This window comes from Podarcis pityusensis (genome assembly GCF_964106645.2).
Source record: "Podarcis pityusensis genome assembly, chromosome: 7".
Lineage (NCBI taxonomy): Eukaryota > Metazoa > Chordata > Lepidosauria > Squamata > Lacertidae > Podarcis > Podarcis pityusensis.
The window spans coordinates 41,947,167-41,965,116 of NC_138031.1; the positions used below are offsets into that span (position 1 = coordinate 41,947,167).

The following is a 17,950-nucleotide window of genomic DNA, read 5'->3' on the forward strand; positions in this document are numbered from 1 at the left end:
AAATATTTAGTTTCCTAAATCCGCTCCATAACAGAAATTTCAAACAGCATGCACAGATGTTACTGAATCATGATCACCTCAAACTTCATATCCCCATTCACAAGGATGCATCAATTGTTTAAGGACAACTTTAGATTTTTTCTAATGTGCACTCAGTGCTCAAAGTGGAAGTGAAATGAAGTGGAATGGTTTCATTTCAAATTATGCCAGACTCAATAACAGCCATTGGAAGAAATGAGGTGGTTTGGAGGCAGCCTAAAAAGACGTGGGATAGCATCTTACTCCATTTGAAACACTGGGCATGCTGGATACATATCAATGGTTGACTTTGGAAGTGTTTTCAGTTTCACTTTGCTATTAACATTTATGTGAAGTCATTCAAGTTTACTCACTGGCACCATGGACAGAAGCTTCACTCTCTTTCGTAGCATCTCATTCATCCCAATATATCCAGTGGTCATAGAAGAGTTTAATCACATACTATCACTCCTTGTTAACTCTTCTGTCTGATTGCTGCATACACTCGACAATGTTGTCACATATATATCTGCTGCTACAGTGCACAGAGACAGTAACTTCCATACTATGGAATCAAAAAACTTTTCCCACTACCAGAAAAGTCATTGTAGTGTACAGTATTTCATTTAAAAAAACAAACACTATTGATAATTCTGGTCAGTACAGAATTAACAGATGCACAAAATAACATTCTTAACATCAAAGCAATTGGCTTGATGAAAAATTAATATGCAAACCACCTTCATTGTCCAGAATTATTCTCTCCTTGAAGCTTTAAGGTTTGTTGCTCAGCTTTGCTGTCAGGCAGAGAGATTTGCTCCTGAAGGTTCTGTAATCCACTGCTGCTGGTAATTAGACATCATTACTGCTGCATTAAAGGGAAAGAGAGAAGGGGAGAGGACAGGCTGGGGCTAATTAACTACTTGATTTTAATGAAAGAAAGAGAGACTGATAGCAGGTGGGAGTTTGCACCGGAACAGACCAGACAAGCAACACAGACTTCATTGAAGCAAGAATAACTTGCAGGCTTACAGTAGCAATGCCCTTATCTGTTTATTAAATGGCATGGACAGCGAATGAAATACAAAGGCCTGAACATATATTATATCTAGTTTGCTGTTGCATGTTGGTGAACACTTCAGGCTCCCAGGGCCTCATTCAGTTTAAACAGCATGCAGAGAAAGGGAATATTTAGCTTGTTGAATGCTGATTTAATTTATTTCAGTATCTCAGTCTTCTGGAGAGCAAAAGGAACAAATCAGTCTCCCTGTTTTCACATCCCTCTGTGGTGTAGGAGATGCACTCTTGGTCACCAGGCAACAACATCCTGCAATACGGCCATTTTAGGTCTACAGTGGGACAACACACAGTGGAGTATTTATATGTGCAGCTCAATGAATAATATACTGTACCTCTGCTAACTCTTCCCACTGTTGTTCTTTTGTCATCTGCTGTCTTTCATTAAGGCCAAACTGCAGTTTATGAGAACAGTGAAATGATGCCTAATCAAGAGGCTTTACTTGAAAGCATAAGACAGAGAAATATGCCAAATGGCTGACAATAATTAGTTTAAAGTTTTTATACTTGATATCCACAGTCACTTAGCAACACATAACACTATCCTTAGTGTGACTCTTGACTGAAATTCTACAGATAATTTTATGAACCGCTTCTATGAGATTTCTGACTAAATTAGTATTTATGTTTGAAAATAAAATTGGAAAGAATGAAAAACATCAGTGATGTTATGTGGTAATGGTACAAATTATAGTATCCGGCTTGAAATCAAATGTTCTCATGTGTACAGAATGATGTGCCAAGGATGTGAATTCAGGTCTATGGTCTAGAGCAGGCATGGCCAAACTTGGCCCTCCAGCTGTTTTGGGACTACAACTCCCATCACCCCTAGCTAACAGGACCAGTGGTCAGGGATGATGGGAATTGTAGTCCCAAAACAGCTGGAGGGCCAAGTTTGGCCATGCCTGCTAGAGTTCAAACATTTGTGAATTAGTTAGGGGTGGGGCCACAAATCAGCAGTTCAGGATAAGCAATGAGGGCCAGGTGAAATACTATATGAAAGCAGACAGTCCTCTTGATCCCTATTTGAGAGAAATATGTGTATCCTGCTATCTTTTGTGTAAGTAACTATGTGGATGTTATGCCACTAGTTCAGAAGTGTGTGCTGGTGAAGGTCTAATTAATGGATTCCACAGACCAATATTTTGGTTACCCTAGCATAAAAGTTGTTGGGGTTTAAATTACACTTTAAAAGGAAATTAAGTTGCATATGATTCAGTGGTACATTCCTGACTTGCTGCATCAGTTTGTAACTGCTTAGGATGTGGGATTTAACTGCTTAGGATGTGGTGATATTATGATGCTATTGCAGACACACCATCTGCACAAATGCATAGAACTGGACTGCTAGCCATGCTCCTTTAAAAAAATGTATCTTTATTATAAACTCTCCCCTTTAACTTGCAGTGATAACTGTGAAGAGCAGAGAAGTTTGTGAAATACTTATTAAGAAAACTATTAACATACAGGACTTTAACATGCCACAAGTGTCAGCACAACAATACAATTGTGGGAATGTTATTGAAGGTTTGTAAATATGCATCTTGGGGTTCCTATTATTTTTCAACAATAGATCAGTAGTAGAATAGAGGCAGAGTTCCAGGTCAATTTCTGGCATATCCTGTCAGGGATGGGAAAGACTCTAGTTTGAATCTCTAGAAAGCTGCTATCAGTGTACAAGGCAACTTCCTAATAATTACCACTCTCTGTTTCTGAGTTCTTAGTCTCTAATGTGTGTTAGAATAATCAATCCTCATGATAGGAGTAAAATGTGTCTATGTGCCACTTGTTAACTAAAAAAGTTAAAGCATTAGGATATAGCTACTCTGTGTTCTGCACACTCTCTATATAAAAGTTATACTTTTATCTTAAAATTCCATGGAATAATATTTTCACTTTGGCTATGCTTTATACCTCATCTTTATGTCAAACTTGTTCAGTTATGTAAAACTCTTCTAAAGATTGACATGGCTTATTAACTGTTAATTTTTAATGTAGATTTTCACAAATAAGAAAAACCCTTCATTACATGGCTAAACTAGAGCCACAAAACTATCTCTGGCAGTACTTTTTTAAAAAGGTAATTGCAATATTTTAGGATGTAGCTTTCCAAAGAATGTTAGAAAACAAGGATAGACTTTTGTAAATACATGTATATACTAAATTCCTCTTCGAAGGTTCAAAATTAGCAGTGAAAGTGAAAGTGGGTAGGAATGGTCAAAGTACAAACCAATATGAGGATGTGGAAATACAATCAATATTTGCCACTGAACTTAGAGCTTAAGGGGGTTCTGGACAGAAAACACAATACATTTACCTCATGAACAATATGTATGTTGCGTTTAGCAATTAAATGACTGGCATGCAGAACAGAAGTGTGCATGTGTGTGTATATGTTTTTTGTTTTTATCTACATGCATTTTTACATGTGTTTTTATTTATATGTGTATTTATTTACACCCCCACACCCCCAAACACATTGGGGGTGGTATTTATTCAGCTAAGTTTTACTCAAAGCAGGCCTATTGAAATTAATGAACATGACTAAATTATCCCTATTAATTTAAATGGGAGTACTCTGAGCAAAACTTAGTTGAGTACCACCTAGTATGTCACTGAATACTATCTGCACTTGAATCCAGGCTTCCCATAAGCATCTAGTTGGCCATTGTGAGAACAGGATGGACTAGATGGGCCTTTAGCCTGATCCGGCAGCCAGACTCTTCTTATGTTCTTAATAAGAAGCACTTTACTAGAGTATATATTTCAATCTGCAAATCACCATCAAAGCAAAGCTTCTGGACTTCTGTATAACAGTGTGACTATACTTGAGACACTCAGTGGCTCTGGGTCTCCAGTGTAGTGACCAGCAAAGGAGGGGAAGTAATAGAGGCAGGGCTGTGGTTATACTGCTGGTGGGATCTCAGATAATCTGCTCTCAGTGCCCATTTGGAATTTCCCATCAATCACAAACCCCTGTCTCCAGTGATTCCAGTAATCCCAGACTTTGAGAATCATGCTGCTCCTGTCTTTGGTTAGAAGTGTGATGAAATGTTGGGGACTGAGGGGTGGAAAAGGTAGAGCTATACTTCCTTTGCAGGAGGCAGAGCTGATCCAGAGCTGGCTCAGCTCATTCCTTCTGCCTCCATTCACATGACAGAAGAATTGCTGTTGCCATGGAGGGAGGCAAGGAAGATGATAGATATCTGAATGCACACCCTGTGAAACCCTCTTCAGATGTTCAAGCCCTCACATGATTACAGTCAAGGGGGAAACAGGATCACACTCACTTGGCTTGCCCCCCATAGCACATCCTCAATGGCCTGGCCCTGCTGCTGTCCATGTGTTGGGACTGAAGTCAAGTCAACTATGTGCATGTAGATTCTCTGGATTATTTAGAACCTTGATTGCATGGGTTTCTAAATCACATGGGGAGGCTACACATGCACATCAGGCTCCCTACTTCAGACTTTCAGCTTTAGTGTGTGGACAAGCAATGTGGCCAGGCCACTAATGCTACAGGGATAAGGCTAGCGGGCATGCCACCAACATTATGGCCTATGCAACTGTAATCACTTTGGAAGAGAGCTTCCTTTCACTTCGGCTCAGCTGTGTGTATGAACGTGCTCCACACCGAAAGCACCATAAACCACCAGTTCCTGTTATCTCCCTGGTAGACAGAGACAGTCCTTACTATTCCAGGATTCCCTTTCACTTTCTCACCAAAAAATAAGGCAGTGGCATTCCCAGGATCATTCACCACAGTTTTCTTCCCAAGGGAGCACAGGCCTAAGCAGAAAATATGACTTGAGTAAGTGAGCAACAAGTTGGTGATCAGTGAAAAAGTTAAGCAGAAGGAAAACAGCCTAGAGACAGGGGTCCTGCACTGCTGATGACATCATCACCAGAACAAACAAGTGAAATTCTTCATCTCCGCGCTTTGGTTTATCTTTTTTCCTTCTCCTTGTATTCTTTCCCCCATACCTAGTTACTTGTAAAACTTGTTAAAATAAGCAGATTTGTGCAAGAACACCACATTTCTACAGTGGTTACTCTTCCAAATGAAAGGAACTTTATCAAAACCAGTATTCCTATTGCTCAAGGCAGAGGAAGTGAGTGTGGAGTTTTATCTCTTCTACACAAACTGTGAACTAGTATTCTGTCAGTGCAAAAAGTTGTGCTTTTGTGTTTATATTATGGTCCCAAATTAATCAACTGTGCAAACTGAGTTCTTATGGGTCCTGTTCTCTGTGATCATCTGTTAATTCTGTTCATTGACTTACTGACCCAAATATTTATTCTCTCTCCACCCATGCTTTTCTACATACTGCCACCAAAGAAAGCCAATATTTAATGTATTCTACAGAACATCCACAAACTATTATCCACAAATCACTTGTTCTAGATCACCATCAAAGAGTGTTTACAGACGTTTAGTTATACTCTAGGCCAGGAATGACTAACTTATGCCCCCCAGGCCATATCCAGCCCCCAAAGGCTTTTTTTACTCCCCTCTTCACAATTTGGTGGTGGTAGCAATGACAGGCCCCTACCTCCCACCCCCACAATCTGATTCTCTGCTGCTTCCTCATTGTGGAGCACCTCTGCAGCATTCAGCAAGCACTTTCTGAAGGGCTTGAGAGCGATTGGGATACAGATCTCTCCCTCCCTGCTTACCAGATTCATCCATTGTATGCAATGTGCCTCCTTCTGTATGTACATGTGTGTTCCCTAGTATGTATGCAATATGCATGTGATTATCCTGCTGGGATAGCTCAGTTGGTAGAGCATGAGACTCTTAATCTCAGGGTTATGGATTTGAGCCCCATGTTGGGCAAAAGATTCCTGCGTTGCAGGGGGTTGGACGAGATGAACTTTGTGGTCCCTTCCAACTCTACAATTCTATGATTCTATTCGTGCTTGCTCTGCTGTTTATGTGATGTGTATGCAAAACGTGGGGGGGGGGGGTATGTATGGCATGCCAACTGTGAGGTGGCCACACTCAATTTTTGACCATCCATCAAGTTAGAAGGTAGCAATGTAGCCACTTTTCCTGTAGGTGGAGGTGAGGTAGGAAATCCAGGTGCTTGGGTACCTAGAAAATTGATGATAGTACAATAATGTTGTAATGCTTACTTGCTTTTTGCAGGACTCTTTCTTAAAACTTGAGGCTGAGTTTCTAAAATATTATGCTGGTTCCTGGGATTTTGAATGACTTTTGTAGCTCTCTTTTAAGGGTTGATTCCACACTACAGCCCTTGAGCACTGTTGAAGGGCTCCTTTTCTACAGCTGGTATTTGCTGGGCTCAATTGGAGCAGCAACACTACCAGGATTCCATCTGCCTCCACCACTGCTTCACCTGCTTGCTGCAGAGTGCCAATTTCTCTCCCCACTGTTAGGAATGTAGGAAGCTGCCTTATACCAAGGTAGATCAAAGGAACATCTAGCCATTATTGTCCATGCTGACTGGCATTGGTTTTACAGGGTTTGAAAACAAAGTCAAGGTGGCTCATGAATAAAATCCATACTTGCTGCAAGGCCATTTTGCACAGGGACTAGCTGCACTACTGCAGAAGTGCCACCTTGGCCCCACGACTGTGGGTGCCCAGTGTGTGGGAGCTATGCAGCATACATGGCCCTGGCACCAAAAATTGTGGGTGCCTGGCCCCTTCATGTGGAATTTTATGGGTGCTAAGGCACCCAGGGTCCCAGGGAGTTGGCACTTGTGTTCCCAGCCAGGAACTCCACAGCACAGCAAATCTCAACTAGGGTTGGTGTCACCATTGATCAGTGCTAACAGCAAGGCTTGCTTGCCAAGAAACAATTAGAACACACTTCAAGGTTCCCAATTTTTCCGTGGAAGCCATGTGTCTACCTGCCTCACACCTGATATCACAAATGATGTCAGACATGGGGGAGATGGCTGTGGTTTGGGGGAAATGGCCACATAGTCAAACTGGGGTCTGTATCAGGTCCAATTTGGCCCAGAGGCTGGAGGTTCCCCACCTCTGGTATAAATGTCTATGGTGAGAGGAATCTGCAACCTAGATGCATGCCACTTCACAGAAAGGGCTACTTGATGCAGACCTATTCATTGTTCACATGCTGTTCAACACTGGAGTGATGAATGCCAGAATATGGCTAAAGTATTCAAGTTTTCAATGGGCTCCCACTCTGCGCGCTAATACAGTGCTATGAAGGTTGGTGCCACATATATCTTTAGGTGCCAGGCAAAAACTTTCCTCCGTAACTTGTGGCCTTTTAGAAGTGAGTGGGCTATTTTATATGTACGGTATTTCTTTTTCCTCTTGGTTTTAATGTACAGGTATCTATGTGGGGTTTATTGTCTGGTTGTAAGTTGCTTTGGGGTACCCGTGACAAGATAAGCTGACTGACTAAATACATAAATAAGGTTAAAAGCAAGCTATCAAGGCTAGCCCAAGGTATTATGCTACCTGAGGCAAAGGACAAAATGGCACACACATGCATCCATGCCACTTTTAGAAGTAAATCTTACTTCAATATTAGTAATGGAGAATTGCACTGCCCCTGAGGGAGATCAGCAGGGTAATTATAAAGGTGGAGGGCAAGAGGCATGACACACACAGCTCTCTTCTCCCAACAGGAGAGTATGGTCAGGGAGCTCAGGAGGAAGAGCTGAGGGGCACCACTGCCTCCCAGCACACACCACCTGAGGCCGTTGCCTCACTCTGCCAAATAACAGGACAAGCCCTGTAAGCTAGTGGGGGCAGAAATAAATGTTGAAATTTCAGAAAGAGCTTTTACAACTTGAATAAAGTCCTTCTTCGTTCTCAATACATCCATGCAGTAGCACAGCAGTTAAGAGAATAAGCTGAGAACTGCAGGCCCTTGATTCACTTTAACACTACTGAATTCAACTGGTTGGAAAAGAGTAATCCTTCATCCTCACGCCTAGATTATGAGACCTACTGTACAGGAGCACTGCAGTGATTACTGGGAATGAACTGATGTTTAAAAAGTCAAGGAAAAAAATCCATATAAACACAAATGGGCCTCTTGCCATCTATCACTTCATTTAACTGTTATTACTGTGGATTTAGGTGCTTAATATTTGGAAGTTAGTAATAAAATGTGTCTGCTATTACAGAATAAGAATATCTATTTGGGACATCAAAACAAAATTTTGCATAATTTGTTTCACATTTAGAGAGACATATTAAATCTAAATCATAGAACGTGACTGTGAATCAGGAATACAAGACCAAAGAAGAGCCTGGGGTCATAGCTCAAAGACACTGAACCCTGCACAGCTACTGGCTGTTAAGAGTTCTAGCTTCACCATACTGAAACAAGATCTTCCTAGAAATTAGTTCAGCTATTTAAATACTATATAAAATGCTTGTGAACATTACAACTTCTCACTAAGTTTAGAAGCAGATGGAACTGTTGGTGGAAAGGAGTGCAGAGAAGGCTGGAGACAGCCCCAACACAATGATACTCAACTGAATGTGTGGATGCTATAGATTAGACAGAGTGGGACATGAATGGAGTGTGTGAATAGTGTGAAATGGTTTGTGAGTGAGAGAATGAATAGTGAATGGACCCAATAGATGTTGCAAACAAAAGCCTTATCTGCAAATGTCTATAGGTTCACATCTCTTCTGCCTTTAGCTTCAGACAATGTAGTCCAAACCATGCCAACTCAGAAGTCAGTCCTAATGATTTCAATGAGCCTACTCTAAGACAAGGGGTGTTACATATATTATCATACATGTGCACACGCAGTATATAATAGTTGTTCCTTAATACAAAACAAATGCCAGGATACAAATCAACAGGCAGTAAGACCAGTCTTTCAATAGTGCTAGCTGAATGCTAATTGTTAAATCATTGCCTGGGGGGGGACATATTAAGTTGCAACTAACGAGATGTAATCTAAACTTTCTATGAGGGATTTTTTAAAATTATTTTCTAAATCTAGAATACAGTAAAATAAAAACACCACTTATCATATGATCCCATAAGGTCCAGTCCGCCCACAGCAATCTGTAGCAGTATTTCATCTTTCTCTTAGCAAAACTTTAGATGACTTAAGCAAACTGTAACAGAGTAATCAAATTATTTTATTTCTGGGTTATTATTGAAGGCTGGGGCCAGGGAATAGTGAGGATGAGAAGAGAGGGAGCTGAAAGTGATAGGACAGAGCCATGATTGTTCATAGTATGTAGACAATTTGTTTTATTCTGATCAATCTGAGTATTCATGTTTTTTATTGTGCTTCAAAAACCTGCAAACCTCTTTGACAACTGATGAAAGCAAAGCAAGAGATATGCTGTGTATACCAGGCGGATTTAGGGTTCTGCCACACTGGGTGCTGAGCGTAGTAGGTGCCACAGGGCATCAAAATTATGACATGGTGAATTGAGCCAAACAGAAGGTGAGAGGCGAGAGGGCACCAAATTTTGGCCTCACACAGGGCGCCGCGCCACTGAAATTCAAAAAACCAAATACTGAATAAAGAAATAACTATTCTGGTCAAATCATAGACATGCTGATCCCAAAGCGGAATCTTGAATGAAGCAAAATATTTAATCCCAAACATAACCCACCAGTGTAGGCATTTACATGGATTGAGGCAAGATCAAATGCTTGCTCATCAAATTTAGGAGTCAGGCAAAGCTAGCATAGTGCTCAGGACCACAATAGCTCAAGAACTGCCTCTCACCATATAAACCAACCTGGACTCCGTGATCATCATATGAGGCCCTTCTTCCTCCGCGAGAGGTCTGGAGGGTGGCCACACAAGAACAGGCCTTTTCTGCAGTGGCTCCCTGTTTGTGAAATGCTCTCCCAAGGGGGGCTTGTCTGGCACCTTCATAATACATCTTTAGAAACCATGCAGAAATGTTTCTCTTCAACCAGGCCTTTGGCTGACTAATATTCTACGGCCTTTTAAATGTGTTTGTGGGAGGCGGGGTTATTGCTTTGTTTATTTTGTGCTTCTATCCTGTATTTTTTTTTAATCTTCTGAACTGCCCTGAGTGCTTCAGATGAAGGGCAGAATATAAAATTAATTAATTAATTAATAGTCTGGTCTGGATGTAATGGTAATCTAGGGTTCAGGAACATGCGGCCCTCCAAACATTGTTGGACTCCAACTCCCATGAGCCTCAGTCAGCATGGGCAATAGGGATGATTGGAGTTGGAGTCCAATAACATCTGGAGGGCCACAGGCTCTCTGCCCCCTATATTAAATCAGAGTTAATATGCATAGACTTGATCCCCTCTCTTCCTCTGGTGCTCTGTGCTGGTGCTGCTGGGACAGTGAGAAGGAAATCAGAAGCAGCCACCTCCATTTTCAACCAACCAGTTTGTCATTTTGTCTGAACCAGGAAGTGTGGGTAGTTTTCATCATCAGCCACTGTTTGATGTATGTTTGTTTCGACAAGCCCTAATTATAACTAACCATAGTTTGTCTGAATCTGGATGAAGCAACAAACTGCAGTTAGTTGAAAACAGCATTGGATGTGGCATCAAGATGGCAGCTCCCTGCACTGCAGATTGTATGCCTGGGAAATGTGAGAAGTCTTATCTGCCCACCCCCACCCAACACATAGAGATTAGTGTCATATTGGGCAACAATCTGCAGTTTAGACTGTGCCCCTTGCAATGATAGTGCTGACATCTCAGATCTATTCTTTGGACTACCAGGCAACAGCACAAGGAATGACACAAATGACTTTTCTCAAATTATCCTTCTGGAATTGTTCATACAGGCACACATAAGTAATCCTTCCCTCCTCCTTCATCTGCACCAGCTTGATTAGGGACTGTGTGGAACAACTCCAATAATATATTCGCTGCAGAGACTGGAGGAAAGAACAGATTTCCCATTTTTTGGTTATTTCTCCCCTAGAAACTAAAGACTTCTTGTCTTGTATCTTGCCCAGGTCTTCCAGTTATATTCCCACAGAAATGGGAGTGGGACCAGATCAAAAACCGAGCGGGGGCATATTAATTAAGGCTGTGAAGGAGTTGTCACAGGCCAAGTGGAAATGGAAAGAGGAGCACATTTAGCTCAGTAACAAAAGTTCTATAACCCTGATTTTAATTAGCACTTGACACTGTGCTTTCCTCCTTCAATAAATACACAATCTGCATACATTCTAACAGAAACAAGATTCAAATAAAAATTATGAGGGCCATCCAAAATTCTGTAAATTAAGGGTGGAGGAAATAAAGTAATAGATATTTGGACTTTAGTGCTGATTTGGAACCAGACGTTTATGCTTGTCTAATATGTTTACTGCAGCTTTTTATACTGTGATGCTAGTCTTATATAAGAACTGAATCTTATAGTCAAAAACACCACAAAACCTCTGTGCTGGCTAAAATATGTGGTATGTGCATGTGTGTGCAAACTCACACACACTTCATATTTAACTTCAGGGGTGGTTTTTTTTTTGAGAAAACTGCCTGCCTGCCTACCATTGGTTTAGCAAGTGGCAGACAATTCTCTCTCCACCCTCAGTCAATAAGCCATATGCTGTAACAACAATAACAACCAAACCCCAAAGGGCTTTCAACACTATAGTTCAGATAATTTGTTGGACCTCCAATTTCTATATGATTTCTCTTGCAAAAAATTGCCTGTCTCCCACATCTCACCTGTTTTGCCTAAAACATTAAAATAAAAATGTAGGAAAATATCTCACACACCCTGAGCTTAGCATACACCTTGGGGGAGATGCACAACAGGATGAATCAAAGGGCTTATTGCTGGCAGCTTAGAAGGGGGCCATATGCTGTGCTTGGCTGCTCTAGTAGTTTCCCTAGGCCAGCCTGACCCACTGCAAGCCTCCCAGGGGCCTTGGCAAAACAAAAGAAAGAACGATGGCAAAAATGAGATGTGGAATACTCTCCTATATGAAGTGTGCAGCGGCGTGAACGAGAACGAAAGCAAGCCTTAGTGGCGCTTGGGGGCACAAACTGACACAATCCTGGCCACGAGGAATTAGGGCGGCTTGCGATCCTGTGCAGCACAATGACTCGGGAGTAAGTCGCGTTGGCCGGAGTTACTACAGGAAAGAAAGAAAGAAAAACACTCTGCACAGGATCGGGCTGTAGGGAGTTGGCATACCGCAGGGCGGGGGGTGGGGTGGAAGCTGCCCGTGCCACCGGGTGACGCCACTGTGTGCCTTTGCCCCCTTCGCACCCAAAATGCCCCCTCGAGGCCCTTCATTCGATGCGACTGCCCCTTCTTCCTGCCCGACGCTCCCTTTTCCCTCCAAGCCAAGCTGCAGCTCTGGCATCCGCAGGGTCCGTGGCGTTGCCAGGCTCCTCTCGCCCAACTGTAGCATCTTTCCCGGCGCGATGAACAGAAGCACCCTGGGCGGAGAGGGAGGGAGGGAGGCAGGAAGGGCCGAGAACAGACGCTCCTCACCCCCTCCCTCCGCCACCCCCTCCTCTCCCGCCGCGCGTGCGTGTAGCGCGGCAGCGGGTCTGCGAGGAGGAGTCCCCAGCCGCGTGCAGGGCAGGCGAAGGCGGCAGCAACAGCAGCAGCGAGGCTCTGGGGCCGGGACGGCGCGAGGAGGATGGCGGAGGACAGGCGCTGCCTGCTTCCCTCCCCCTGACTTCGCAGCCGTGGCCTGGCACCTGACTCGGGGCCTTGGGAGAAGGGGCGGGATGGGAAGGATCGGGGTGGGGGGGCAAGGGGGGGCAGCTTTCTCCCCCTCGCCTTCGTTCTCTCCCTCTCCCTTCCCGTTCCTATAGTAACCCTGAAATACCTCCAGGACACACATAGCTGGGCTCCGAGGCTCCTCTCCGGATTGGCGGAGGCGAGAGGGGGGGAGGGGGAGGGGAGCCGAAGCCAGGCGAGCAGGAAGGAGCGCGCGCGGCGCTGGGGCAGGCCCGGCAGCAGAAGGCAGAGCGCGCCCCTCCCCCTCCGCCCGCCGAGTTCCCATGGCGACTGGGTCGGCGAGCTGCAGGAGCCAGCTGAGCGGCACCTGGACGGGCAGCGAGCGAGCCGGAGCCGAGCCGCCACAGGCGCTGGCTGACAGGAAAAACGCCCACGTGCCGACCCCAAACACCACACAGAACAGGCCAGCACGCGGTCGCCCCCTCCTCAATTTTCCCTTCTCTCTCGTGCTCCCCGCCCCGAGAGCTGGTGATGTTGACACATCCCAAACCAGAGAATGGCTTTGAAACTAGATTGACTCAACCAAGGATTGTGGCACAAACAGAGCACAAGCCGACAGAATCAGCGCTGCGTCACAATGCATGCTTTGGCAGCACGGAACGCTCTGACAATCGTTGCGGTGGGGGGGGGGGAGGTGGGAGCATGAATCATAGAACTGTAGAGTTGGAAGGGACCACGATCGTCATCTAGTCCAACCCCCTGCAATGCAGGAATCTTTTGCCCAACGTGGAGCTCGAACCCACGACCCTGAGATCAACTGCCTCATGCCCTACCGACTGAGCCATCCCACGTGTTACTTGTCCCATGTGCTGGTTGTACGCGTGTGTGATTCACACACATCTGTATGCCCAGCAAAACACAAACACCAATACAATCACCTCATGGGATAACTTGCTTGTGGAGTCCTGCATGGAAAAGCAGGTATGGACATGGACATTTGGTGCTCAGAGGCAATGATGTACCAGAGTACCAGATGCTGGGAGCAAACAGCAGGAATTGCATGTCATCTTCATGTACCGCTTGTGAACTTCTAGGCATCTGGCAGGTTGCTGTTGGAAACGGAATGCTGAAGGAAACTGTTTCACATGTTATCCTCATAAACAGATTGACACACTGCTGGTTCCTCCACCCTTAATGATGTGCAACCCAACCCCCAACATGGACATATGGAGAGTATCTGAGCAGGGAATCTGACACATGTAGAATTCTGTGTGCTTGGCTTCCATGCACTCTGGAACCATGTGGCATTAGAGTTCCAGATTGTGTAGAAGCTTACATGCTTTGACATGTGTAGAAGCTCTATGTCAGGAGTGAAGAACCGGCAGGCCTCCAGATGTTGGACTACAACTCATCAATCCTGATCATTGGTCATGTTTGCTGGAGCCACTGGGCATAGGAGTTTGACAGCATTTAAAAGGTTTCAGGTTCCCCACAATTGTTCTCCATGCATTTGCTTCCTTCAGGTGCTCATGCTCAATTTGTGAACCTTAGGGTTTAGGAGCATGTGGATAATGTGGGAAGGAGTTAGGGTTGGGGGTCTGTGGTCTAATTCAGCAAAGTGCAATATGTGAAATGGCTCTTATACTAACAGAAAATGATGCTGGTACAGACTATGATGGGCATACACATATCTATTGATGTAGAGATACAAAATACATGTGTCGGGGAAATCCCCTCAATATGCTCTCATATGCATTGCCCTGACATGTCACCACCCAGAAAGACACTGGAACACAAACACAGAGAGAAAACATACCCACTTTTTCATTGGAGTCCACACTATCTTACTAATGTGATACAAACAAACATGACTTGGTACTACTTCTCTCATTCTTTTGCACACTGAGAATTCTAACAGCAACCCTTCCTCACAGCTGTCGGTTAAGGCCCCAAGCTACTGTTAAACTGACTTTCTCCAGACCAGACACACACATCCAATACATTACCAATGTACGTCACAATACAAAATGTAATAACACATTACATGATACTTATTAAAACTTAATTCAAATAAACAGGATTTCTTCACGGACCCAAACTAATGTCTTCAAACTACGAGAAACAGAATTTCAACTAAATGTTGGGAAGAGCATCCTGATTTTGAGCTATTTGATAATGGAACAGGTTGCCCTGAAAAGTAGTGGACTCTTCTTCTTCATAGGAGGTTCCTAAGCAGAGGCTGGACGGGCTACTGATTAGCAGTAAAGTTCTTGCATCAGCAATGGATTGGACCAGATGGTCTTTGAGGTCCCTTATAACACTACGATTCTCTAAACACAGAAGAGACTTGATACTATCCACACCAAAGTTTTCTCTTTTAGTGTTGTTAATTTTTCTTATGTAGATGTACATACATAGGAAAATGCAGATCTACTGTATATGTTGGTACTGCTGATACATAGGCAAACACACAGAATACTGAACAAAGTGGAATATCTTCTCAGTCAAAGTTAAATAGAACTAATAAAAAAAGAGTTTGGGTCACTTCTGTTGCACTGGAAGTGTTTAGTTTGCGACATAAAAAGTGCTAGGGCTAGTTTGCTTTTAATTTGTACCCTGTGACCTGGAAGACCACACCAAACTAAGATGAGTGGGGGCAGTTGTGGTTAATCAATAGTAAGGAAATAGCATTTTGCACCTGCACAAACTACTATTCCTTATTAGATCATCTGCTGAAAACAGCTCCAAGAGTCAATCTTAGCGTAGCATGACTCAAATTCAGTTTATAGTCTGAGCGTAACCTCAGACACTATCCACAAAACTGCCAATTTATTTATTTTTACTGGGAGTAGCTGTAAAGTGCAAGGTTATTATGAAGGCAAGTGCCAAATCTCTCTCTTCATTCAGAATCTATCATGCTCTGACAGAAGAGCTGAACTATAGAAGCGTATATCAGAAAAAGATGGCCCGAAGTACCCTGGCAGCATCTACTTCAATAATTATTAGTCATCTTAGTATGGCAACTATTCTATACATGCCTATACAAAAGTAAGTTCCATTGAGTTTAGTGGGGCTCACTCCCAGGTTAAGTGGGTATAGGATTGCACCCTAAGCCTTTATTATTAATCCCATCTGGTATGTCAGAATCTCAGTTTCATACTACTTTTACTGCTATTCTCACTACCACCGATTTAATACTTTCACTCTAAAGTGCTATTTGTATAAGCCTAATCGCTTCAGTTGGAATTGCACTAAAGGATAAGGCTTCCCACCAGCAATGGTTCTGATAGAGGTTGTTCCTATCTCTCAGATTTCAGTGTCCATCCCATAATTTCATCAATTACATACCTAATAGCTAGAGGAACAAGATTTGTTCCCATAGTTCTTAGAAGTTTCAACAATATGTGCTTTTAAAGTTTGGCTGGAAACAGGTGAGACTGACATTACTATGACTATTCTGATATCACTGGTCTGCTTGTTAACCTATACCTATTGAGATTCCAACCATATTTTCATTTATTTGTTTGTTTATATATAAAAAATCAATTTAATGACACATTTCAGCCCCCAAAAGAGTTTCCAAGTTGATTTACAGTTTTAAAATAAGAGTATTAAAGCATGAGATTCTTTATCCCAGGATTGTGGGTTCGTAACCCGCATTGGACAAAAGATTCCTTCAATGCAGGGGGTTGAATTAGATGACCCTTGAGGTCCCTTCCACCTCTACAGTTCTATGATTCTTTTCTATGTCAGTAACCCCCTCCCCAAAAGGCCCACATGTAGGTATGTGTTAAAACAGGGGGATGACAATGACTTCTGACTTGTGGGTCCCAGTTTGACCCATGGAGCTGTTTTCTACAAGCCCCCACACACCCCACACCTGATATCCTAAATGATGTCACCTGCAGAACAGGTAAAGAGGCAGCTACAAAGGAACAGCTGGAAGCATGAAACATACTTCTGATTGTCCCTTGGCAAACAGGGCTTGTATTCGGAACATTTTAAATTTGGCACCAAATGCAAGCCCCACTGGGATTGGTTTTACTCTGGAGCACCCAATCAGAGTTCCTGAGAGTAGCTGATCCCTCCTGAAAGCAGAACATGAAGACAGTGCCAGTCAGCTGGGACCACAGAGGGTAGTCCCTACTATTTCCTCCCTGTATGTGGGAGGAGACTAGCAGCACCTTCTATTCACTGAGAGGCCACTGTAGAAGTGGAACTGGGGGCTCTGATGAGGCGGCAGATCCAGCTCCAAGGAACACACTGCAGTCATTGCTGCCACTGCAGCAGCAGCAGCAGCAGCAGCAAGCAATGCATTCCTTGGAGGCTGGATCTGCTGCCCCTGGATCTTGCCACCTGAGGCAGTTTCCCCACGTTGCTTCATGGGTGGGCTGCCCTGTCCTTCAGGTAACCAGGTCCTAAGCCACATAGAACTTTGAAGATAAGTATAAGGACTATGAATTGTTCTTAGAAATTGTTTGGAAGCCAGTGCAGCTCCTTAAGCACATGCAAGCTGTGTCCCCTATGTTACGTCCCAGTTAGTATCCCAGCAAAAGGAGAGAGACAGCAAAAATCCATCTGAAAGTCAAACTAGGCATTCCAATATTGAAAGTACCAATAATTGCATGAATTAGGTCCCCCCCCCCCAAAAGGTAAATTGCAGGTGTGAGAGTTTGGGGGAAGCCATCCGAATTCTGGAAGAGCTGGCAGCTTTAATCCTTTGCCCTCCTGCTATAATCCCAGTCGGGATTTGGTCCTCTAAATCAATTTACATTGAAAGGAATGCTTCCACGGGTACAACTGGAGCTTTTCATCCAATGCAAGGAGCAGATGCAGGAGGCCCGCTCTGGTTTAGGACCACAGCAAAAGGAGGAAAGGCTAAAAAACAGAAAACAAAACTCAGCCTCCATCAGGGTCCCTAAGAAAGTATTTGCCCATCTTCCCTCCACATAAGCATTGCAGCTTTCTCATGCTGATGACAAGGACTTGGGGGCCTGCCAGGTGACAGCAATCAATGAAGGCAGGAGTGTGAAAATCCAGTTCAATAGCTGTAGAGTGATAAACAGTATCTGGAAGAACAGACCATTGATGTCATAATCACATCAGCCAACAGGGAGATGTTTTCAATATGCTTAGCCAAAAAGAACAAATCCCCCTATGAGTAATCGAGGGGCCAAGCTAGGGAAGTAGATTCACCTGAAAAATTTTCTTTTAAAGGTACTTCTGGATGTAGT

At 43.6% G+C, this 17,950-nt stretch overlaps 1 protein-coding gene and 1 long non-coding RNA gene across 4 annotated transcripts in view; one reads left to right on the forward strand and one right to left on the reverse strand.

Moving 5' to 3' along the window:
- NOL4 (nucleolar protein 4) overlaps positions 1 to 17,950 on the forward strand; it is a 117,742-nt gene that overhangs the window by 4,746 nt on the left and 95,046 nt on the right. The window lies entirely within an intron of this gene.
- Positions 1,035 to 4,886, reverse strand: LOC308481125. The gene is made up of 2 exons (XR_013988467.1): positions 4,819 to 4,886; positions 1,035 to 1,367 (listed from the first exon to the last, which is right to left on the reverse strand). It is a non-coding gene; the product is annotated as an uncharacterized lncRNA (long non-coding RNA).